The sequence below is a fragment of the Sabethes cyaneus genome, chromosome 1, assembly GCF_943734655.1.
Source record: "Sabethes cyaneus chromosome 1, idSabCyanKW18_F2, whole genome shotgun sequence".
Classification (NCBI taxonomy): Eukaryota; Metazoa; Arthropoda; class Insecta; order Diptera; family Culicidae; genus Sabethes; species Sabethes cyaneus.
This window is the reverse complement of record NC_071353.1, coordinates 54859012-54883915: the sequence shown is the minus strand read 5'-3', so window position 1 is coordinate 54883915 and position 24904 is coordinate 54859012. Positions and strand designations below refer to the sequence as shown.

General features: G+C 39.0%; 1 protein-coding gene across 1 annotated transcript in view; it reads left to right on the top strand.

Moving 5' to 3' along the window:
* LOC128733125 (kelch-like ECH-associated protein 1B) overlaps positions 1-24904 on the top strand; it is a 38152-nt gene continuing 13248 nt past the window's right edge. The window contains exon 1 of the mRNA XM_053826744.1: positions 1-91. The gene's annotated coding sequence lies outside the window, so the exon portion shown is untranslated. The remainder of the gene's footprint in view (positions 92-24904) is intronic.

Here is a 24904-nt window from a genome sequence, read left to right as displayed (position 1 = left end):
AAAAAGTTGTAAACAGAAGTGTTTCTTGGCGTATATTTAGCAAGTTTTTTTTGGATTTCATCCAACCACTTTATTCGTTTCCTTCGATTCAGTAAGTAGCTTGCAGCTTTTCGATCATGGTGAACGTCGTATCGCAAAAGTAGCTATGCATTACAAGTATTTATCTTCGACCACATAATATGTAGGATTACCTTCTAAAAACAAAATTTGCATTTGATGATGAAAAAATCAGCACGGGGTGGTCTAGTAAAGATAGAAGGTAGATGAGTGTTCTGTGATTACGTAGATCGTATGCAATGAAGTAGATTTAGTGCCTCATTGGATTGTATGGGCACTCATAAATATCGTAATCTTTAAGTTCCGCACGTACGCATGACTCGGCAGTATCAGAACAGAAACGATCGTCCAATCGCCAGTGATTTTAGTGTTGTACTGTAGGTATTCCATTTATTAACAAGTGCTGCGTTGGTATCTACTTTACAAAGAACTTGTTTCTCTGCTAAAAAGAATGGTATTAGGTTTTTCAAGGATATTTTTCGGCCAGACGCAAATTAGACCATTTTCTTTATTTAACTCTGCAAGGAGTGTAATATAAAATATATTTATTGAAATACTTGATGTAGTTGCTCAATGCTAAATGTAAGTAACTACATCTTCATGTACCTACATCCATTCGAAAGAAAATAATATACGATTTTCCGGTGCACCAAAATTTAGTTATCTTGGAAATAAGCGGCTGTAACAGCTTTAAAATGATGTTTTCTTTTAGCAAAATTACAGTATTAGCAATGTGTTTTAGCCCTGTTTTCTTAAAAATCACAGCTTGGAATGCAAGAATTTTATTCTTGCAGAATGCAGCATAGAAAGATTATGCGACGCCGAAAAAACATGTAACATTAAAAAATGTAAACACATTTGGTGGCAACAGCCGTACATAAAGAGGATATTTCAATTCAACTACCTATTGTATTAGACAAACAATAAGTCTTTTTCCTCACCTATTCATAGGTATCATCACAAAAATCGTAACCATATAGAAATTTCCCATATAGAGACCCACCGAATACTGTACTCAAGCTATTCTGCCGATCAGGCAAATCTATGCCATATAAAAGAATATAATTTTTTTGAGATGCTTTTCTTTTTTAACACATTAAGCCCTAAACTTTTTCTGGCAAAGATACCAAGCTGAAACTGTAGGGGGAGGTTTTTTTAGATGAACTAAGAAAAAACCGCAGAAATGTATTTTTAATTTTCATTGTTTCGGAAAGATTAGAATATTAAATTCGAGGGAGTGGGTGGGTGGTATACAGTTTAGCATAGCTTCATTATTTCGGAAAGAATTTAAGAGAACATAATTCGAATCCAGGAATACTGTCATTGACGTTCCCGCTTTCGTATTCGCCTCCCTGAGAAATAGTTACGTTGCGTTTTCGCAACGCTGGGAGGTAATGGGTTAAGTTAGTATAAATTCCATAGTATGTAATTTTTGGAGTAAAATTAAATGAAAAATTCTTGGTTTAGGTCTGTGATGGCAGCATATTTATCAAGTGCCTGGTCTATCAAGCGAGTATTTCTATTTAGAACCAGGTAGATTTTTGTCAGGCTGTGAGAGTAGTAACCATTTAAAAGCGCAGTACAAGCCGCGGATGCGTAAAAGCGTTGGTAGTTAATGTTAGGGCTACATTCCGCATTCGAATGTACAGGACAATTGCGGAGCTAGTGTTTCGATCCTATTGACTCTTACAGCCTCTCCCAGTCGAGATCCGTATCTACCACGACTGGCTTGTTAGACCAGTGTCGTGCCCCGAGGACGACTTAGAGGTTTAGACCAGTGTTTCATAAATCGAAGATCGAGAAAGTACTTCAGTTTATTAAAGATGGCCATAAACAACGATCACATCTGAAAACGGAAAATGCACTTCCAAACCATTCATTGTAAGATAATCTTGTCACTAAGCCAGATTTTTGTTAAGAACATTACGGCAGCTTTTTACGCGTTTTTACTCTACACTAATAAACCTATAAAATGAGAGAGTTTAGTTTTTTACATGCACGGTTAAACGGAATGCCACCGATGGAAATTGCCAAACGATGGCATGTTTGGGAAGATCATGCTTGAGACAGCACGCTATTCCTCACTGTGCAACATTATTAGGTATCTGCATGCCGATCAATGCCGACACTGGCCACATCCTAATGCGGGAAGGAATGTTAGTCCAATACTTGCTGCTAAATCAGAGAATCCTCTGTGTCTTCAGCACAAGCATTTCGGGAAAGGGATTGTTAGTAGAAGGGAAAATAGATCATGATTCATCTCACCCATCATTCGTTGATCTGTGGACGAAAGCTGCGCGTAGATTCGGTGTGGTTTCATTGAAATGCATGCAATGTCTCTTGATTTGACGATTTTTACTGGCTGTCTATCCCGGACAAAAGAACAAAAGGTAGGAGGCATAACGACTACTTACTTGTTAAGCGTAGATACCAATAACCCCCCCCCCCCCTTCCATCACCTTCCCGCTCTTTCCCCTCCACTCCGAAAAAAAATTCATTACTTTCCCCCTACCGTCCCTCCATCAATAGTAGAACCACCGTTTCAAAAAAAATAGTAATTTTAATGCCTGACCGCATTTCAAGGTAAGGTCAAAGACCTTGTTCGTGCCGTAGGGGTTATTGAAATAGCAGACTCTCCTTTAATATACTCAGTGTATTATTAAAAATGGAACAATTAGCATGATTTATTCAACTCGGGAAACATAACTTCTCTAAATTTCGCGCGCTTGACCATAACAGGAACTTCTGAAATCTATCGTTAAAAAGACGTCAACTCTTACAGACGTTCATAGGCAAGGTTTTTACGATGAAGTAACAGGAAATTCGGGCATTATGCGATAATTTCTGGATTGTTTCTGAATTCTGAATTGTTGCACTAGCCCCGTAACTGTTCTGTAATCTGTAATTCTGTAATAACTGTGAAATCTGTTGATAAAGAAGGTTCAAGTATGAATTTTAAGCTGCTTTCAGCGACAATTATCGCCTTTTTTATTGGGGTAAATATTCGGTAATAGATGGTGATACTTTTGAAGTGGTCGATGTGTTTGTTTACCTTGGTAGGGGGACTAGGGGCAAAAAGACCACCCGGGGCAAAAGTGCCACTCTACAGTTTTCCATGAAACGAGCGAAGAATTTTCATGTGGCTAATTTTTATGGTTTATACAGTGTCTTACAATATACCATAAAAAACTTCATCGATAAAAAATATAAACTCAGGCATAAAAATGATTTTCAAATCTGGCTTTTTGAAACGTACAAAAAGTGATAAGAATGGCCGTGCAGAAAATAAGGATACTGCAATCTTATACTTCTTTATATGTATTATTTTCGATCTGTAGGGTTGGTTTGGCTCAATTCCTATAGAAAGAAGCGTAAAATTCAACTTTTCATCTGGTTAGCAATAATAATTCGTGGTTTTAATCGCTGCGTATATGATTGGGGCAAAAAGGACACTGCTTATAAGGGGCAAAACCGCCACCTGTTTTGGGTAACATAACCTCAAAATTTGAATTGTCAAAAACCGTAGTTGTGATTTGAATCAAATATGGTGCGTAAATACAAGCGAGTTTCAACGCGAAAACAATGGTCAACAGCAAATATGACAGCGGCATTGCAGGCGGTTACAGATTCCGGAATGCCAGTGAAGCGAGCAGCCATCGAATATGGTGTGCCCCGCAGGACATTGCTGAATTACGTGAAACAACCGAACATTAACGTTTCCTCTCGCCGCTTGGGACATTACGCCACAGTTTTTACGGCACAGCAGGAAGATGAGCTACTGCAGCACATTCTAAATATGGAACAAAGATACTACGGACTAACCATCCGGGATGTAATAAGCTTGGCTTTCCAGTTGGCGGTTAAAAATGGAATTAAACATCCTTTTAACGTTCAAACGAAACTTGCGGGTGTAGACTGGGTGGAAGGATTTCGCCGTCGTCATCCAGAACTTTCCCTTCGAACTCCTGAAGCAACGTCAGCGGCTCGTGCTGCTGGATTCAATCGTGTGGCAGTTTCACGGTTCTACGATATACTTGAGTCTTGCTATACGTCGGGTCAATTTCCCGCCAGTCGTGTCTATAACGTTGATGAAACCTCCATACTTACAGTAAGTAGGACATGCAAATAATTATTTACATTAATTAACTGCAGCCTTTCTTACATAATACGTTGCCAGGTGCAAACGAAGAAATTAAAAATTCTTTCGCTGAAGGGCAGGCGTCAAATTGGTTGTCTGACCTCCGCCGAAAGAGGAGTATTGACGACTGCTTGCTTGTGTGTGTCAGCCACTGGACACTACGTCCCCCCACTGTTGATTTTCCCGCGTGTCCGTATGACGGAGAATCTTAAATTGGGAGCACCGCCGGAAAGCTTGTTTAGCTGCAATGGTACTGGGTGGATGACCACCTCAGATTTCAGCCTGTGGTTTGAACATTTTCTCAAACATACTAGGCCATCTGAGACGAACCCGATAATGCTTATTCTTGACGGACATTCGACCCATACCAAAAATATAATATTCTTGGAACAAGCCAAGAAAAATCATACTACTGTTAGCTTGCCACCGCATTGTAGCCACCGTTTGCAACCCTTGGATGTAAGCTTCATGGCACCTCTTAAAGCTAATTTCTCCAGAGTTATAGATGTATATCTGAGAAATAATCCTGGCAAAGTGGTTACTATTAACGATATTGCAGGCCTTTTCGGGAAAGCATACATGGAGACATCAGTCGTCTCCATTGCCATCAATGGTTTCAGGAAAACAGGCATCGCACCCTTCAATAGATTTATATTTACTGAAGCTGATTTCACACCGTCTAACGTGACTGATGTCCCTGTATCAACTCAAATCAGATCGGATGATACCAATGCTTCGTGCAGTCTGTCTGATGACGATGACGTTTTTTATGGCTTTGACGATGCAACGTTACGATTGAAACCAAATCTCCCTGACCTTGATGCAATTCTTAGCACGTTTATGCCGAGTTGCAGTAAGCAGTCAGCTAATCTCTCGTCAGCCGGAAGTGCCTTTGACATTACTCCAGAAGCCATTTTACCTCTTCCACAGGCGAAATGTAAATCTCTAAGCGCACAAAACGCGAAAAAGCAGCGGAAATTAGTTCAAGTACATACATCGCATCTCTCCATCAAATTCAGGCTTCGACAGAAATCAATCAAGTCAGAAAGCAGAAACGGAAGTCCAAAATGATCCCGAAATATTCAAAAAAGCAAAAAATCGATCAATCAGGTACCATGTTGCAGGATGTTTTGTGTGCTTGTTGCTGTGCAATTTTTAGCGAATCGGAGGACGGTACAGGTTGGCGCAAGTGTAACCAATGCGATTTGTGGTTCCACAATTGTGCAAAACATGATTTTGATCATGCCAGGCAATAATCTTTTTGTTATCACTAAACACATTTCTTGTTTATTATAATTCAAACCTTAAAATAAATAGTCAATCCAAATGATAAATATAACTTATCTACATGTGGTCGTTTTGTCCCGTCATAGAGGCACTTTTGCCCCGTACCTATTAATATCAAACGAAAAAACATCTAAAATGAAAATGTTATTTTTTTCTTTCTTTATATTTTTTTTGATATTGAACTCACTGAAACTATTTAGATTATACCCTTATACAAGTTTTAGGCTTTTTTAAGCTTAATTTAAACGGTTTTTTTACCAGTAATTGTTTGAAAACTGTTAAGGTGTCCTTTATGCCCCGGGTCCCCCTACGTTAATGACATATGACAACGATGTGAGCAGTGAAGTAAAAAGGCGGATAGCGGTACTGGTACTGGGACGGTACTGAATCCAAACATGGCCGGAAAAATGGTGCTCATGTGAGGCTATATCCTCACATGGCACAACCTGTGTGTCTATAAATAACCCAACCCACCAGATGGTGGAGTTTGAAAGATACGTCGCACGCTTAATAAAGGGGGTTGTGTAGTCTCCTTTTGTCCAGCGCCTCTGTGGTTCAAAGGTACATCAGTACCAGCGAGCCACATGTCCTGGCGGGTGTAGTGGGTTCGAATCCGGTTGTAATCCCAGCTCACAGCTTGGTTCGACCCATGCACCTTCCAGCATTGGACAAAACGTAGGAGTCACAACGACTACTTGTTAAGCTTAGCTTAGTTTAGCTACTAAAAAACCCCCCCTCACCTTTCCCCTCTTTCTCCTTCATTATAAATTTCATTACTTTCTTCTACCGTCCCTTCGTGAATTGTAAAAGAACTACCGTTTTAAAAAATATTAATTTACATGCCTGACCGCATTTCAAGGTCAAGACAAAAACACGAGGTTGGTCAAATATTTAGTTACAGTCGGGTCTCTTTTTACACGGATCTCGGAATTTAGGGGTTACTCGACCGCCACCAGTATAATGTATTTGCGAAAACTGTTAAGTTGCAATTAAAATTCTTAGTAATTACTATGCTGAATGCGCGGCAGCGGAAAAATCCTATATATAAAGTTTGCACAAGATCAAAAAACAATTGCAATAACAAATTGAGCTGTTAATGTTGTTATTGTTAAGCTTTTAACATTTGTTATTGCTTATCACCATCAATTCTAAAAATATGAAGTAATAAACTGCAAAAATCAAGTCGGCGCAAGCTAGATTTCGTCGGACGCAGGTGTTGACGGCCAACAAATTTTACATGAGGTTCCGAGATGACAGCTGAAAGAAAACTATTTTGAATGCAATTATATGTAACTTCGCTTTATTAACATAATAATATGATGACCACAGGGAGATAGCAAGAGCAAACAACTCTTTCACACAAAATACTGGATGAATTTGCTGGCACGCTGTTATCGTTTGATAGGCACTCCTAGGTTAACTTCTGTTGCGTCTACGTCTGTTATATCGCCGTTCAGATGCTCACCTGTTTTCACTTGTCGACCACTTCGCGCTGGTTTGTCATTGGTGCTGATCAGCTTATGATGCATATAAGTTTGTTAAATTAGACCTATTTTGTAGATAATATCTTGGTCCCCAAAGCAAAATTCTAGTCGTTGACACTGACTTGAGTGTAGTGTTTATATTTTTCATATTCAAAACGTTTTGAACGTTTTTGCGCTGGCATTGCTGACGATTAGATTATGAAGTAATTAGGTCTTGCAGTCCAGTCACGCAATTTTCTAACGGATTCTGTGAACATTTCCCGCGTAACTGGAAATATCCTTCTTGGCATACTGGAGGTCGATATTTTCCAGATCATCTACTTTTGTCGAAAATATAGGTGAAAATTTCTGAAAAAATCTGAAACGAATTATAGATTTAGAAATACAGTAATCTGGAAATTGAATAAAAAGAAAGCTTATCCAATTTAATTCTACTATGTATATTTTATTCTTGACAGATATGTATTTCGCCTACGACTTGCAGGATTCCTCAATGTCTGTTTAGTTCGAAAATAGACACTGAGGAAGCCTGCAAGTCGTTGGCGAAATACGTATCTGTCAAGAATAAAATATACATGGTAGAATTAAATTGGATAAGTTTTCTTTTTATTTAATTTCCAGGTTTCGTATTCTACTAAAACGCTCCAAAAACTTCAGTCAATACAGTAATGTTTGACTACCGCATAAGTTGAAAGCTCTTTTGGAAATGGAAACTCCAGGAAGCAGTAGAAACTTTTATATTTGCGTATATTTTGCAGGCCATGACGGTATGTAAAATGTATAGTAGCAAGCTACAATATAACTTGAATTGAAATCGTCTTGTTTAAATTTTTTAAATATACTGAGTATTTTGGACAATGCTCGCGTAACTTTTCAAAAGGACCTAAGTAACATTGAGAGACTCTTTTTGGTGACCCTCTCTTCCGATTATTGCGGCGATATAAATGCATTTCAACGAACATTTTCTTAACATTTAGCTAAATAATAACGCCAGCCACCGATTAATGACATCGATATAATTATAGAAGCAAAATAAAATTTTTTTGTTGGTGGCAATATAGTTGCCACTGCCTTATAAAGGGTTAAGCCTAGTATCGACCTGAAAAGAAATGGGCAAAAAGATAGGCCAAGAAATGCTAAAGAAAAGATTTTCCGTTTGCGATTTCTTTACCAGTATGCACCTCACAAGAAATATTATCTGAAATACTTTCAGATGGCGCAGTTTTACATGTTAGTGAATTGAAACGTCACTTTTCCGAACGAAATAATATCCGGCGCAATTATTACCATAAGAAAAAATGACAGATAATTGCTTGCCTTGCAGTTGTCAAAATTTCTTCGGTAAATACCAGCATTTTTTCTTGCGCTGTTTTCTTTTCAGCTGGATACTAGGCTTTAAAGTGCATTTGCATCGCCGTGGCAAGCGAAAGAGAAAAAGTACAAAGAGAATCTATCATTGTTACTTATGTCCTTTTGAAAAGTTACGCGAGAATGGGGCGAAAAATGAAAAAAGCGGATTTGAAAGCACACAGCAGGCTGTTTCGACCGGTCGAAATCTAGAACACGACAGTTTAAACGTCTTTAATTACAGCATTAAAAACAAATATGCACTGCAACAAAAGAAAATTTGACAGAAATATTGCTTTTTTTTTGTATAATAACATATCGCTTGAATTCAGTGTCCCAATATACACAATTTTTTCTTTTTGCTTATTAGAGAGGTTTTAAACCAATGAGGTTCATTCGCCTCTTATTAATTCTTAAGTTACAGTTTTAAATTTTTTCGAACAATTTACATTTTTTGAAAAATTTAATTAACTTAGTTTCTTCCTTTTTTTGTTACTAAGTGCTATTCTGATATTAGTGTTTATGTTCATTTCTTCACGAATATTTTCTACATCGTGTGAGCACTTGTTGTTCTCGGCGATCCTGGCGATCATCCCATTTCATAACCGTTGGTTTTGGTTTTTGCAAGAATGTAGGACGGTGTTCGTCCCAAAGTTGTTGAAAACTATTGTGCGATACTTGAGATACCCAACGAATGCAATATATGGCAGGAACCGTCAGTGTATAGTTGCAGATGATAACTATACTTATTTTCCTGGCATTCGCGTACGATGGCTTTTGCTTTCTTTATATTATCTCCTTTTTAAAATGTGTCTGGCAGACCAATCACTTTTAATTTTGGGATGATACCAAGGCAGTTTGCCGACTCGTGAAAGTTTAGCAATACTTGGCAGTACGTTGCCTGTGGTTTCTTCTAAGATTTTATTCGCGACATCGAGAAGGTGTGGGTAATAACATTCAGATTTCTCAGCTAAGCGACAGTATCTCCGAATAAATGTCTCAGCGAGGCCGAGATGAAGGGGTAACGCGTAACACTCCAGCTTCCACTGCAAGGCTTGTCACGGGTGAAGACAGTAATGCTCCGGAAGTAGTTCTTACAATTTGGTTGAAAGTAGTTTGGAATGTTTCAGTTAGGTCTTGCCCAAACAGCTCAATGCCGTATGTGATTTTAGAATTACACACGGCATTTGCAATTTTCCATAGAGACATTCGGTTGCCTCTGGGTGCCAGTGCTTTTAAATAGTTTATTCGTCCTTGCTTGCTTCTTTAGTTTTAGCTCTATGGATTACTTCTTTAGTTTTAGCTCCATGGGTAGATGGTACCTTTTTGTCAATCCATACTCCCAATAGTCGCGCAGATTTGACTTCCGAAACGCTCTCGCCGCCGATTAGTACGGGTTTTCGGGCATTTCACCATCTATGTGAAGACCTTTGACAAACATGCAATATACAGGATTTAGGTGCCGATAGCGAAAACTTAACGCTATTTGCCCATGTGTGGACTGCTTCAACTGCTTTGATGATTTTTCCACGAACTTTTGGAAGATGCTTGGAGGTGGCGACAAATACTATGTCATCTGCATAAGCCAACGCACGGATGTCTTTTGGGATGACCTGGAAGACTAGATTTATTGCTAACAGAAAAAGTGTGACCGCTAGTACTTGAATCTTGAATTTTATCCGACGAGATTACTCCGTCGTATGCTGCTTGAAAATGTCAATCTGTTAGGAAATTGCTGATGCAGTTACGCATTCGTCTTCCGACGGGAAGGCTGTTGACTTGAAGCATTGTATGAGGACGCCAAGGTTGGTCATAGGTTTTCTTACCACACCACATGGGGGTACCACACCATAATGGCGAAGGACCTGGGATGCAAGCCGTACAAGAAACGCAAGGTTCATGGGGTAACGGAGGCTACAACGAAGAAGAGGCTGGACAGAGCAAAACTGATACGTTCGCGGCACCCTGGTCAGGAGTTCGTGTTTTCTGATGAGAAACTCTTCAATTCGCAACAGGCGCATAATGTCCAAAATGATCGGTTGTGGGCGCCGACGTTGACCAGCATCCCTCGTCCCACCTAAACATCCCGCTGTTCCAGAGCGCCGCGTCGTTGATGGTTTGGGAGGCCGTATACAAGCGTGGGAAGCTTCCACTGGTGTTTATCGAGAAAAACGTGAAAATCAACGCCGCGTACTATAGGACCGAGGTTCTGGAGAAGGTTGTGGCCCGGCACTTCGTGACCTTTACGGGAAAGATCACTGGCCCACACGGCGAATATCGTCCAAGCGTGGTGTTGGAAGTATTCAACTGATTTTCTCGATAAGACTTTGTGGCCTCCCAGCTCCCCGGATCTTAATCCCCTGGACTTTTATGTATGGTCGTACATGCTGGCCAAGCAGAGTGAACATGAAGTGAGCACTATGGACCAATTTAAGAAGCTCATTTCCAAGATCTGGGACGAGATTCGCATGGACCTGGTACGTGCCGCGTGTGATTTTTTTGAGAAACGTCTCAAGCTCGTCATAAAGCACCAAGACCAAGGGGGGGGGGGGTGCTTCCACCAAATATGTCGTAGTAAAGGTTCACAATAAACACTGCTTCAATAAAAATTGACTCAGAAAAGAATATCTTGTATTTTCATTTTTTAAACACGTTTTTAAAATATATTCGGTTGAACCCCTGTACAATTAATGGAAATTTGATTCCGTACCTGTTTTCACTAGACGAAAAGAAAACACTTAAACTCCAGTTGCAGTTTGATTCAGTTGCAACTTGATTATTTGAACATACAGACTCAAATTTTGGTGGGGTATTGAAGAATCTCTAGCAAAATAACAACCTTAAGAATGTGCTAAATAATAGGTTTTTTCTACCTTTTCCTTTGAAATTTATTTGATGAATATTTCAGCAGTGGTGCAAAAACCAGCATAGGGTCGAAAACTAGATCCCTTACCCTACAATAGATATTTCAAGAACGTTTAAAAGCTTACAAAATTATCTAGCGTTTAACGCATCCCTTTTTGGATATTGCAAATTTTTTATTTTTTAGAAAAGTTTAAAGCCAATTTTTTTAACAGAAAAACTAACTTTTATATTTATTTAGGGGGGCTCTGTAGCCGCAAGGTTACCGAGTTTGCTTTGACAAGCGAATGGTCATGGGTTCGAATCTTAGTAGAATCAGGCCATTCGATGGCAAAGTGACTTTAGCATGGGTTTATTCCCAGGCCCCTCACCAGCACCACCCTTCCTTCGTGTTAAATTCTATGTTTATCCCGTTATGGCCTGTTGACAGTGCAAAAATGAGACCCTTATAGTTCAATGCACTGGTTAGCTGTTCCAGGGATGGTTATAATTGGGGACAGCGCTGTCATGTGGAACGAGGTGGGTAAAGTAGAGAAAAAGCATTGAAGGAAGGGTACTCAAATTACACACAAGCACGCATAAAATTCAATAAGCATATCGCTCACTCAATAGCGACTATAGCCAAAATAAATGCAGTGCGGGTTATACAACAAACACCCGGGCAATATCACAATAGATCTAACCATACTGGCCGCAGTGATGAGTCCATACAGGAAAAAAAACTTTTATATTTGAATGTCCGCAATTTTGTTGTTATGCGTTTGAATTTTAAAGAAGGATAGGTCAAACATGAAATAATTTAATATAGTTTCATATCGTTTTGGAATTTTTCATTTCTGATATGCCCTCGAGCATCAATCCATGGTACCGCATTTGATGTTTTTTTGAATGGTCAACTTCAAGGAGCCGTAGGGGAGGGGGGAGGAGGCTTCCATTTGAAATCAAAATTGCTAATATTAGTCTAAAGTGCAATGTTTAGAATGCAAAAAACCCGAATCGATTGGCGTTTCGCGTTATCGAGAAAAAAATATTGGAAATTAAGCAAAAAATATGATGTCAAATGTACTATGTCCCCTTGAGAAAACATATATTTTATAGATAAATTATTTTTTTATATACCTAATAAGAAAAAAACACCAATCCCAACAACGCAAGTACTAAGAAAAGTATTAATAGAATACAATACATCAATATACGTTCTTTCCGTCGGAAAATGAAATTGAAATTGACCTCGTCTACATCCGACACTCTACACTATAGCCGGAATAATCAATTAAGCCAAAATAAAGTGAAAGTATAATTTTGAAAACTATCACTGTCCGCTGTCGTCTTAACAGATTATGTTGGAAGCACAGCTCGTCATCAGAATGAATGGTGTGTGTCCAAACAAAAAGTACAAAATAATAGTTATTCATAAGAACGCAGAAAGGAAGTCTGACATGTGGCACCCCGGGAGTATTTATGAATGCGGATGAAAAATGCTTTGGGCCCCAAAACGTCTGTTTACATTACAGCTCCACTGCTTAGAAAGATATCATATGCATTTCTTTTCTGATAGATCGGAAAAGTTGAAACTTTTAGGCATTGTTTCCTTCACCTATGCGAATGATTATGTCTAGTATCATGCAGTATCGGTAAGCATTCTCTATTTTCCATACTCAGCGTCGTGATACCAACACTATGCTTCATGCCTACATATTATACAGTCGATATAGCAACCGGTGGCGATATCTTTCCCTCCCTCGACCGGTATTTGCGCGCTTGTGAACATTTACGATTAAATCCGCGTCTGTTTTGCAGACTCATGCTGACTGCTCACTGGCGGCAGTAGGTAGCAGAGCTGGAAAAGGTGCGATACAGAAGTTTTGTTACGCATCAGACACAAAACCGCCATCGGCGACAGATTTGGTGGTGAATTTTGTCATATACATAAATCGTTGGAAATCAGTTACATGGATGTCCGTTTCTTTTCAATCTTGTGTTTAGTGTGTTTATGGATCATATCAAGTGTATGATTAAGAAATTCTATTTTTAGATTGTAAAATGCCGCAACTGCAGCAATATTTTAATTTTCATCGCACCACGCAAGGGCGTTTCCCATAGTAATGCAAACTTTGTTTCCTGTTATAAGTAATTAAAATAAATAATAATAAAAACTATTTATTGAGTGAATATACAACTCACCCGCATAAAGTAAAAGATAATTATTAACACCTCTTAGTATGTTGCCCTATAATGCGACCTGAGCGTTATAATTAGATCATTTCTAGTGAACTGAATAAAACATGTCTGCGCTATTTCAGTCACTGCATATTAGCGAGTCAACCATTTCTTATCGTTTGGCTAAAGATGACTTGCTCAACGCGAAAGATTACATTATCGTAATCGGTGACGCTCGTATTTGGAAAGTACGAACGCAAATTGCGCTGTTGGAGATTCATAGGATTACTGACCTTGCACATTGTTTTTCCCTGGAAATTGTCTGCACAAATTTTTAGAATCTATTCTGACATTTTGATGTTTATACAAGAGATGAATAGTCTTGTAATTCTTAAGATGAAAACCAAAACGGTAGGATGATAATATTTTAATATATTTTAGAACAAAAAACTTTGAATGTAGCAATTTCGAGGTAATGCATGAGAATGAAAAAAGTAATATTTTCAACAATTCCGGAAAAATATGAATCAAAAAATAATTCAAAATTTTCCACTGGTGTGGAAATTAAAAAAAATCGAAAAACTATGCTTTCATTCATGCAATTTTTTTTGTTTTTTGTATTCGTCTATTTTATTTTTCTAGAAGCAAAGCAATGCAGAGCAAAGCCTAGATTCTATATTTAATGCAATGTCGTTATTCGACAGACTTCGCAGCCAACTGTTAGAGCACAAGACAATTACGGGGCTAGTGCTACAATCCTATTGACTCTAACAGCCATTTTTTTCTTGTACTTCACGATGATTTTTTCCTGGTAAATTATTACTAGTTAACAGCGATGATGAACTCAGTTAGCTAAAGTGACCAGATTTTTTTTTGGATGAAAGCGGGACATATTAAATGGCTTATTTGCTCAATCGGTTTAGTTCGGATTTAGAAATTGGGCATTTCATTTCGGCGATAGCGGTGCTCCCAGTGGCCGCGGATGCTAGCTTTTGGAGCGAGATATGCATCATGCAAGAGGAGAAATGAAAATAGTTTTGTGCGGTCACCTGCAGAATCCATCGGCGTCGGCTCCGGAGCTGGCGGGACTAAGGTATTATTCTAAAAGAGCTTTTGTTGTCAGTAATTGAGGGGCGCAAGGAAACCCCCAGTGCACTAGCCCCCTGATTTTCCTGTACTCTAATAACCGACTGCGAAGTCTGTCGATAAAGAAGGGTCAAGTTCTGAAGGACGTTTATACCCATGGCTTTGCTTTTAGAAGACCGATTTCAGCCAAACTCAGGGGTTAAATTCTTCATGCTCTGGCCCGCGGTAGGATTTGTAGCAACTTCGAGATTTATTTTGGGGATGGGTTCGTGATAAAAGGTCATTACTTGGCAAGAGATCTATTTCATTGGCATCCGTGTGAAAACCAGTGTTTTGTGATGGATAAGAATTTGGAGATACACAGAGGTAGGTGCCTCACCAGGCGGATTTTGCCCTTCATTAAGTCCCATGACAGCCTGCCGCAGTTTCAGCATGCATGCATGCATTGATAATGGACTTTAGTTCATCTCGAAAGAACTGAGTGCACCAAATTGTACCCGGGTTCATCCAGTATTGTAATACTGGGGAATAATGAAGCTGAAGATGAAGAGAACAGTCACAAGCGACATTGGTCAGATGACGAGTTCGAGGTGCCGGCTGGCCGAGGCCGTGACTGGCGAGGCTGTGCACCAGCTGACGAGCGGTGTCAGCAGTAGGTTTTTTTATGCAGTCTAACATAATTTCCTATGTTTCATCCTTAGAAACTGTTTCAATTAAAAAATTAATCAATGCGGGACACTTTCCGGGACGCTTTGTAATCCGGGACAGTCCCACATAATCCGGGACGTCTGGTCAGTCTACGGTAAGCTGAAAGTGATTTTTCATGTAAAATCGGCCACTGATCCCGAAAATGAGGTCAGAAAAAATTAAAGTAGAATAGTTGTTGAGATATGCAAAAAAGTTGAAATTTTGCTTAAAAAAAAGAAAGAATAAGTATATAGATACAAATATCTCCGGCTGCGGTACATCAATTTTAAATCTCTTTTTCATATTAAAGGTGAAAAAATTTGCTATCGATTAGTTGAACTTCACTTTTTGACGTAGGACTACGTCTTTGTTTACTATACTGGGACTGGGCAGCACTTTGTGAAAACGAAAATAAAAGTATAACGTTTGAATGAAAGATTTCAAATGGTTATGTTGCAAATTTTCATCACCTGCTCATCAGCGATTTAAATCTTATCAACTGGCAACTCTATCGTATTCTGATTGCTCGCGATGAATCGTCGACGCAAAAACTGGTGAGCAAAATATGAATTGATTACGCTCGAAAATACTCGCTCGGTATCTCTGTCTCACACTCATCGCTATAATCATCGTTAATCGCTGTCATCCAACCGAGAATGTATTTTGCGATGAAACGTAAACAAACATATTTTTTGGCAAATTGCAAAAGAAATATTGCTCGTTCAAATATAAAACCTTATTCGTATCACATATAATAATTATGAACTTGTCAAACGTCAACATATACTTGCAACGCCATACACAACCAGTAACTTCAAGCGGCACACGGTCAAACAAAATGGTTTCAAGATTTAGTTTCAATGAAATGCAAACCTGGTGCAATATTATTATTATTAATTGGTGCCTCGAAGGTTCGAAGCTATGAAAAATAATACATCTACTTCTTGTGTGACTAACGATGAAGGCTGATAATAAAAATATCGTCGGCTACTGTTCAAAATTTGATCCTGGTGCACTCAACGTGAATGTTGAAAAATTATGAATAGCATGTTAGAATAAGTTTATGAGATTAAAAGTCTTCTGGGTGTAGAAGAACGTTGATGTTTTGAAGTGCATTTATGTACTATGTCACATAAATATATATTCCAAGTATCTCAGGTGCTAATAGTCGGACTGAAAAACCAACATAAATGTTAGGTACATGTTTTTTTGACGGTATAATTCAATATCCGATTTGCCAGTTTTCCAAAATTGATAAATCAAAGCTACTCATCGCGATGAGTCAAAACGCGAGGTATTCAGTTTTGATTGGCATCACTAGCGATCAAATCATGGCATGAAAAAGAGTTAGTGGTAATTCGCTTTTCTCTCACTCGCATTAAATAGTTCTCAGCTAGAAAATCATTGCCAGAGAATTTGAAGTTATGGAATCACCTTTGAGTGTGTTTCGAACCGAATCAGTACTTTTATCGATGAATAGCAACTAACTACTAAACTACTGAACGAAACTGAACAATTTATATGTCGTAGGCTAGGTAAAATGCCCAGCAATTTTATAGAGGGGGTGAGAGAGCAGTTTTATGAAGGGCGTAAGAGGGGGGCTCCTATACAAATTTCCTCAAAACTCAAAAACTAATTAAGTAAATGGAATCATATTTGGCATTTGGGGGTTCTAGAAGGAATTTTTTCTATGGTATACTGAGACCCCTTCCATTTCTAAGAGGGGGGGGGGGTCCCCTTACAAATGAAATACAAATTTCCTCATAAATCAGAGCTAATCAAGCAAATGGAACCAAATTTGGCATGTGGGGGTTTATGGGGGCATGTATTTATTTTATGATGGTTTGAGACCTCTTACCCCTGTGGTAGGGGGATATGGACTCTCATACAAATAAAACAGAAATTTTTGCGAAACTCGAAAACTAATCGAACTCGAGAAATTCGAGACTCTTCCATAAAACATTAGTAAATAACAGGACCACAAAAACTATCTATAGTAACACTAGATCATTCAGGACAAGACGGCCGCGAGTGTTGCCGGCAACCCACCGTCGGAAGCGCCGCCCATTGGGGGGAGGCAACTCCCCGCAGAAATCACTACTGTCTAGGTTTATTTGTTTTCCTAGGTCTACCTGGGTTTCCTGGAACGAGCGATAGCGAGTAAGGAGAGGATCGTGAAATGGTACTTTCCACGAAAAAGTTTTCCGTGAAATGGTACATTCCGCTTAAGGTTTTTCTTTCTGGCTATGTAATGAGGGGACAGGGGAGTTGTTTTCTACTTTACCGTGAGTAAAAATTGCTACTTAAACTACTTAAAAATATTAAACTACTCTATTAATCTAATAACCATTAACATAAGCAGCATATCTGGCGTTTTATACTGCACGTTGTTGTATATTAGCTTTTAGACTGCATAGGTGTTGTAAATTGGCATCCAAAATTGTATTCAAATTCTTCGTGTCGGTAATTAGCTGTAAATTAGCATTGTCAGCACTATAAGAAGGTTATCAGTAAAGTAGCTGTATATTTTGCCAAAATAGCATTTAAGTAGCATTTAAGGCGACTTAAATGCTTATTGGCCTACATTTGGTGATGCTTATTGGTTACCTGGGATGCTTTCATAGTTACGTAACTGCCAAAATGAATCATCTAAAGTTGAACTTGAACTTCTCAGAAACTTGCAAAACACGAGATTGTGACAAAGATCATCCGAGATCCATGATTTATGTACAATACAGGCTAATTTGTGGCAATACGAAGTTTGTCGGGTCAGCTAGTAATTAATACAATAAATCTCTGGGCTGGTCATTCATTACTATCTCAACATTTATGATGCACACATGGGATTTTTGAAAGATATCTTCTATGTCTCAATGGCTGCAGGCGTTGTACTTATGCACCCTCGTCCGCATATTTTCAAAGCCACCATTGCATTCAATGAAGAATTGAATCTGAATATAGTCCTACGTCACCCATTCGTACAACCCTTAGGGTGTATATCTCGTAGTTTTTTACAAATATTAATTTATTGTAACTTACCACACACCACCAACCAAACCTCGGGGATTTCAACTCGAGTACTCCCTTTCGGTGACTAAGATGCATACCACTGCTCCGTTGTTGGACTATGCGATTTGCATCGATTTTACTCGAAGTGCTAATTTCTCATTTGCCACAGCCCGCAACGAACTTACACTCAAGAACAACTCATCGGCAAGTTTCATGTCACTAGCGACATCAGAGATGGCGCAATGGATCAGGATTCACTTGCAGCACGGAACGCTCGGGTTCAAATCCAGCAGCGGTAGGTGTTAGTTAGAGTTTTTTATGTCTATCTTAATCGCATGAACCGAATTTACAGAAATTGGAAGGAGGCGGAGGTAAAAAATAGAAAAGTATAAAAATAGAACTCAAAGTGCTATTATTAAATTTTTGACAAAGTTTCGCCAGAAGCTGCTTAGCGCTCTAGACAGTGAACTCGAGGCAACTTGGAAGTTCGGTTAATAACTGGTAAAGCTGCTTAGCAAGCTATAGATACGTAGACATAAAGCTTGTTAACCTTCCTTAGACATCATTATCCGAACTTTCAGTTACTTTCAAGTTGCACGTTTAACTTTCAGGTTGCACGTTGAACTTTCAAGTTGCTACAGATATTAACGGTACTTTATGGAGAATGAAGATCGGTTTACAAATGTAGTGTCTGACTGTTCAGCAAGAAAGTTCTGCGGAACTATATTTGTACCAAATATGAATTTCCAAGTTCGTTTCTTAAGTGAAATCCGAACTTTTGGTTGCTTGGGAGTGTTCATTCCCACTGACTTGGTCTTTGCGACGCTTACTATGAGACCTGCTGCCTTGGAGTCGTCGCACAGACCATCAAGCTTCCTTTGCATATCATATCGATATTGGGAGAGCAAGAGAATGTCGTCGGCCAGGTCGAGATTTTTTAATTTCTCCATTGTCAAAAGGGTTCCAGGGTATTGGTTGCTCGGTTAGGTTTACTGTTAATGGTTCAAATTAAAATTTCGACCATAACGACAACAGTGCTGGTACCCTGCCTCACTCCTGCAGCAACCCTTATAGGGTCCGATAGAAGGCCGCCGTCCAGCACTTTGCACGAAACCGCCTCATCGATGAGATGGACTTATCAGGAACTCCTCTGCGCCTTACTATGTCCCAGATGTTTTCGTGATTTAATCGGTCGGATGCTATATCGAAATCAACAAGCACTAGAAGAAGACAGCATTGGATTTCCATGATTTGCTTCAATGTATTACTGAGCGTCGTCATCTAACCCACACATGATCGGCCGGCACGATATCCAGCTTGCTACCACCGGAGATTAGCATTGGTTTTCTCCTGGATGTGTTTGGGGATCACCTTTCAGAGCACTTTAAGAGTAATACAGAGCAACATGATGCCACCCAAATTTCCTGTATGTGATGTCTTGCATACAATCCACCGGAAATTTTGCAGTTTCCTTGATATTGCTGAAAAGCTGGTGCAACATTTGCGGTAACAATACCGGGTAAGTTTTCTCGGCAGAAATGCCGGCTATTCCTTGAGCGCTGCGTCAATTTCAACTAACGAAAGCACTCCGCTTTGCTCGGAAAAACATTCGATAGTTTTTGAAGATTGTACGACTTTTCCCCGAAACCCGTTTTCACGAAAACAGTTTCCCCGAAAAATATTCTCCCGACTATACTAGTTCCTCGAATGTACTAAATTCCCGAAAGCACTAGTTACTCGAAATACAGTTTATGGAAAGTACTAGCACAGAGAACAGATTAACAGGCTCGAAGGAAGTAATCGATTTTTTGTGTGTAAAATCTGTCTGTAGCGCCCTCCAGAAATAGTTTGCCAAACGCATTAAAAAATATTCATGTACCTTTATCAATATTTCTTTGTGCTGGAGTTACATAGCAGCGATGGCAGCGACATCAAGATTTAGTTTGCCACTTACTGCTCGAGGGGTGCTCTATTGAAGGATTACTCGTAGATTACATAAAAACCTTTTACACACTTTTTGTCAATTACCTGGTAGTCTGTTCTCTGTGGTACTAGTTTCCCGAAAATCAGTTTCTCGAATGCCAGTTCCCCGAAAAACCTTTACGAAAATCAGTTTCAAGTGTTCAAGACTCAATTTGTTGTATTATCTTCTTCCTGTCTGACTAGACGTGTATTGGTTGAAGTTCCTTCTATGTGTGTTGGTTGAAGTTCGCTCCTAGTACTTTGTTCGGCATTTCTCTCGTCCTGTAACCAAAAAAACGCCACTTTGATGAACTTTGATGTCTCAGAATAAAACTTTTACAGCTAGTTTTTGTATTTGTAACAGGACCTTCTGAATCGACATGAGGACCGTTGATAGAAATTGATTTGTAAATTTCTAATACCGTAAAACGGGGTAACATTGATCACCGGGGTAACATTGATCAGTTAAACCAATCTCATAAATAAGTGAAATTAACAACTTCTGTCAACTTTCCTGAACTGATCAATGTTACCCCGTTTTACGGTACACCTAACGTTTCCTTGAAGATTCAGGGTGAGCCAGCCGCAGGCTGCGAGTGTTCACCGGCGACCCGCTATCGAAAGCGCCGGCCCCTGCGAGGGGCTATAGTACAGGGATACCTCGATATAAGACAATTTATAATTTCTAAAATTTGTCTTATATCTAAATTGTCTTATATCGAAACATGGTTTTGACGTAGGACTACGTCTTACGGCAAGTTTTGAGATAGGGTGTCATTCCAAAAAATCGAAAAATGCGAGCGTCACGAAAAATGAAAGGTTTTGAGCGCTAACAGCTCAGCGGCAGTGGCGACTCGTGGTGGTTTAGCTTACCTGTTCAACCAGCGAAAAATACAAATTAATACGCAGCTTTTTTTATTATCGAAATTCTATATTTTATTCATAAAACAAACATTAGGTGTATGCACGTAGCGCTTGCTATGTTGCGTAAACGGTGTATTTCGTGTATATGCTGCCGCAATTCGCATAGCAGTTCCGGTTTCTATGGAAGCGGCAGTATAAATACGCAATACTCCGTATACGCAACATTACAAGCGCTACGGGAATACCCCTATTATTTAAATAACAACGGAATACGGCGGTTTACTTTACCAGCAAACCCGTCTCTGAATTTTAACTACGAACCTAAGACTTTCCGTTCAATTTACCTATTGAACCAAATTCAAGAATAACCACCACACGCACCACAAGCAATATGCGTAAGTTGTTCAATGCTAAAGATGAACGAGTTAATGAGAAAATTTTGCGAATAATGCATGCCATCCCCTTCGTACCAATACATTGTCCTGGTGCTAATCTCTAAAAGCAACGTTCAAGCGTCATATTGAACGTTTTGCTCATTAGCTTCGTAACTCGATAAAATGGAATCAAAGCGCAGGCCATAGGAAAATGGGGTAGTAAGTTGTTCAATGCTGAAGATGAACGAGTAATGAGACAATAATGCGCCCGCGCCTTCGAGTAAAAGCTGTTTCACATTCTCTTTTTATCTCCTTCGTACCCAGAATCAACACCAGGAATAATGTGTTGGTATATGCTTGTGCATTGAGATCAAAGCAACGTTCAAACGTCGTGTTGAACGGTTTGCTCAGCAGCTTCGTAAACTAAACTAATAATTTACCGAATTATTCGTATTGCATGTGCGCCGGTTCAAACGAAATCATGAACTAGTGATGAAAAAAAATTTTGTCGGGTTGAATTTTGTTGCCTGTCCTATGAACAGGTTGAACATGCGGACGAGTCGCCACTGCTCAGCGGTTTTCCGATCGATTTTCAATATTCTTACACCAATCGATTGGAAAATCTTCTAAGAATTGACCCAAATGAAGAAAAGTATGGATTCTTGATGTTGAACTATTGAAAAATTGAAAATAATGAACCTATGTTTTACCAGAATTCTCGCTTCGTGATTGGTTGGAAGATATTTTGCGATGATCTAAACCTATACCAATTTGATATCTGTGCTTGGGAAGTAAACCAAAACAAGCGACAAAGTTCCCTTATTTCAACAAGATTTCTTAACACCGCGGTTCAACCTAGACCTTTTTGATGTCCTTGCTTGGGAAGTACGCCAGAGAGAGTAACAAAGACCCCTCGTGCGTGCCAACAGATTTCTTACGAACGCGATTAAACCTAGTCCAATTTGATGTCTGTGTTAGGGAAGTGTGCCAGAAAAAATGAAACAAGTTCGTTGTCCCAACAGATCGCAAATTCTTTACTGCGAGACGGTTAAACCTCGGCGAATTTGATATCTGTGTTGGAAAAATGTGCTACAGCTGTAGTGTTCGGTTATAATACGACTCTTTATGAATACGCATGCTTGCCGTTTCATTAAAAGTGTAGTGGAAAGATGTGCTGTTGATAAAATAGGATTGAATTGGTAAAATCCTTTCAACGTGGGAAACCATGGATAATAAAAACAATCTTTAATTTCAGTAAGGTAGCAGGAAAGCAATAGTTTGTGTTCTTGATTTTGTTAAATTGTTTTCAAATGCACAATCTTTTGAGAACTGAACGTATGCAATGTTACTACTTTGATAAATCCGGAGTGATTCGCGATTAGGGCTCAACTGGCAAATTGTAAACAAATCGTTTTATTGCACCATCAGTCTTTAAAAGACTGATAATATCCTTGGCAAGAATCCTTTCTTCTGTTTTAATCGTTTGAATTATTTAAAACAAGTTTTTAGTGATGGGCGATAGAAGTGTCTAATCAAAACAAAAGACAATTTGCAGTTTAGCCCCTTGCATTGTTATGAAGTGACAGGCTTATTTGCAAATCTTTTTGTAAACAGGCGATAGTAAAGAGCGAAACTGCGTTGTTTTCAAAACACAGGCGCATTGTAAACAGGCGAAACTAAATAAAACAATCAAAACAAGGCGTAACAGGGCTGGGCGAATCCAAGGGGTCGGTCACTCGGCACAGCCGTTTTTATGTTAGGCGACTTGAAACGAACCGAGCTGTGCCGATGCTGTACTGAAAGTGCCGAACTGCAAGATTTGTTAAATTCGTTAAAATCTGATAGATCTGGCAACCGTGCGAGATGATTTTGACAACTGGCAGTGCTCCCATTTCATATGTAAAATTGAACCGGAGGTGTGTAAAGCCCTATAAATGTTATTTTTATAAGGCTTTAGAGGTGTGCCGTTTGATATCTCTGCAGTGCCGGGGCACTATGTGCTGAGTGTCCGACCCCTTGGGCGAATCTCATTGTCAAAATGATTTGAGTCTCGTTCCAAGGGGTTTAACTATAAAACTTAGATTTTGAGCTTGAATGCACAAATTTTATGCGGTATTGTTGTGAAATTATAAGATTGATTTATTCTACACCAATTTATGTCTTTAAACTTGATTTTTGTAACTTTTATTTAAATTAAGACTTGAAAATGTACTGGCAAATTATCACAGTGATATTCCTCATTGTTTACACCTCGTAAGTTGCGCCCTTTTCGCGAATCACTCCGGAAATGTTAGATACAACGCATGTAGCATGTATATTATAGAACTATATATACATAGTAACTATGGTAGCATGTATATATGTTGCATATAGCATGTATACATGAAGAATCGAATGATTACAAGCATGAACACATGCTACTATCACTACAAAGAGACTTACGTAGTCCTGCGTCACCTATATCTGCGGTCGTGTCTTGTACACAACCCCTCTGATTTTTTCAAAAAAATTTTGCATAGGCGGTCGCCAGTTTTGCTCTGTGTTATGTGTTTACGGTTTTTGAACTGTTTATTATTGTTTGAACTATTAGTTTTCTTCTACTATTTTTGGGGTTATTTTGAAATAATGAACATCTTCATGGCACCGATTTCAGAATGGAAAATCAGCTCTGGTATCGTTACCAGCTATGTCAAAGGGATTTGTTTCGATATAAGACAAAATTGTCTTATATCGAATTGTCTTATATCGAGGTTGTTTTATAACGAGGCTGTCTTATATCGAGGTATACCTGTACTGCCTAGTAGGAATCTAGGAGTTATCCCTTAGTGGTGCTGAACGGCCGGCAGCGAGTAAGGACAACATATATCTAACAATTGAGTAGGCCGACAGACGCGAGTGGTTCTATAACACGATTAAAAATCAGAGGGGTTGTGTACAAGACACGACCGCATATATAAATGACGTAGGACTACGTAAGTCTCTTTGTAGTGATAGTGGCATGTATTCATGCTTGTAATCATTCGATTCTTCATGTATACATGCTATATGCAACATATAAACATGCTACATGCGTTGTATGTAACATTTATCAAAGTAGTAACATTGCATACGTTCAATTCTCAAAAAATTGTGCATTTGAAAACAATTTAACAAAATCAAGAACACAAACTATTGCTTTCCTGCTACCTTACTGAAATTAAAGATTGTTTTTATTATTCATGGTTTCCCACGTTGAAAGGATTTTACCAATTCAATCCTATTTTATCAACAGCACATCTTTTCACTACACTTCTAATGAAACGGCAAGCATGCGTATTTATAACCGAACAGTACAGTTGTAGCTCATTTTTCCAACACATATCAAATTCTTCTAGAATTACTCGTCTCGCAGTAAAGAATTTGCGATCTGTTGGGACAACAAACTTATGTCATTTTTTCTGGCACACTTCCCTAACACAGACATCAAATTGGACTAGGTTTAATCGCGTTCGTAAGAAATCTGTTGGCACGAGGGGGCTTTGTTACTCTCTCTGGCGTACTTCCCAAGCAAGGACATCAAAATGGTCTAGGTTGAACCGCGGTGTTAA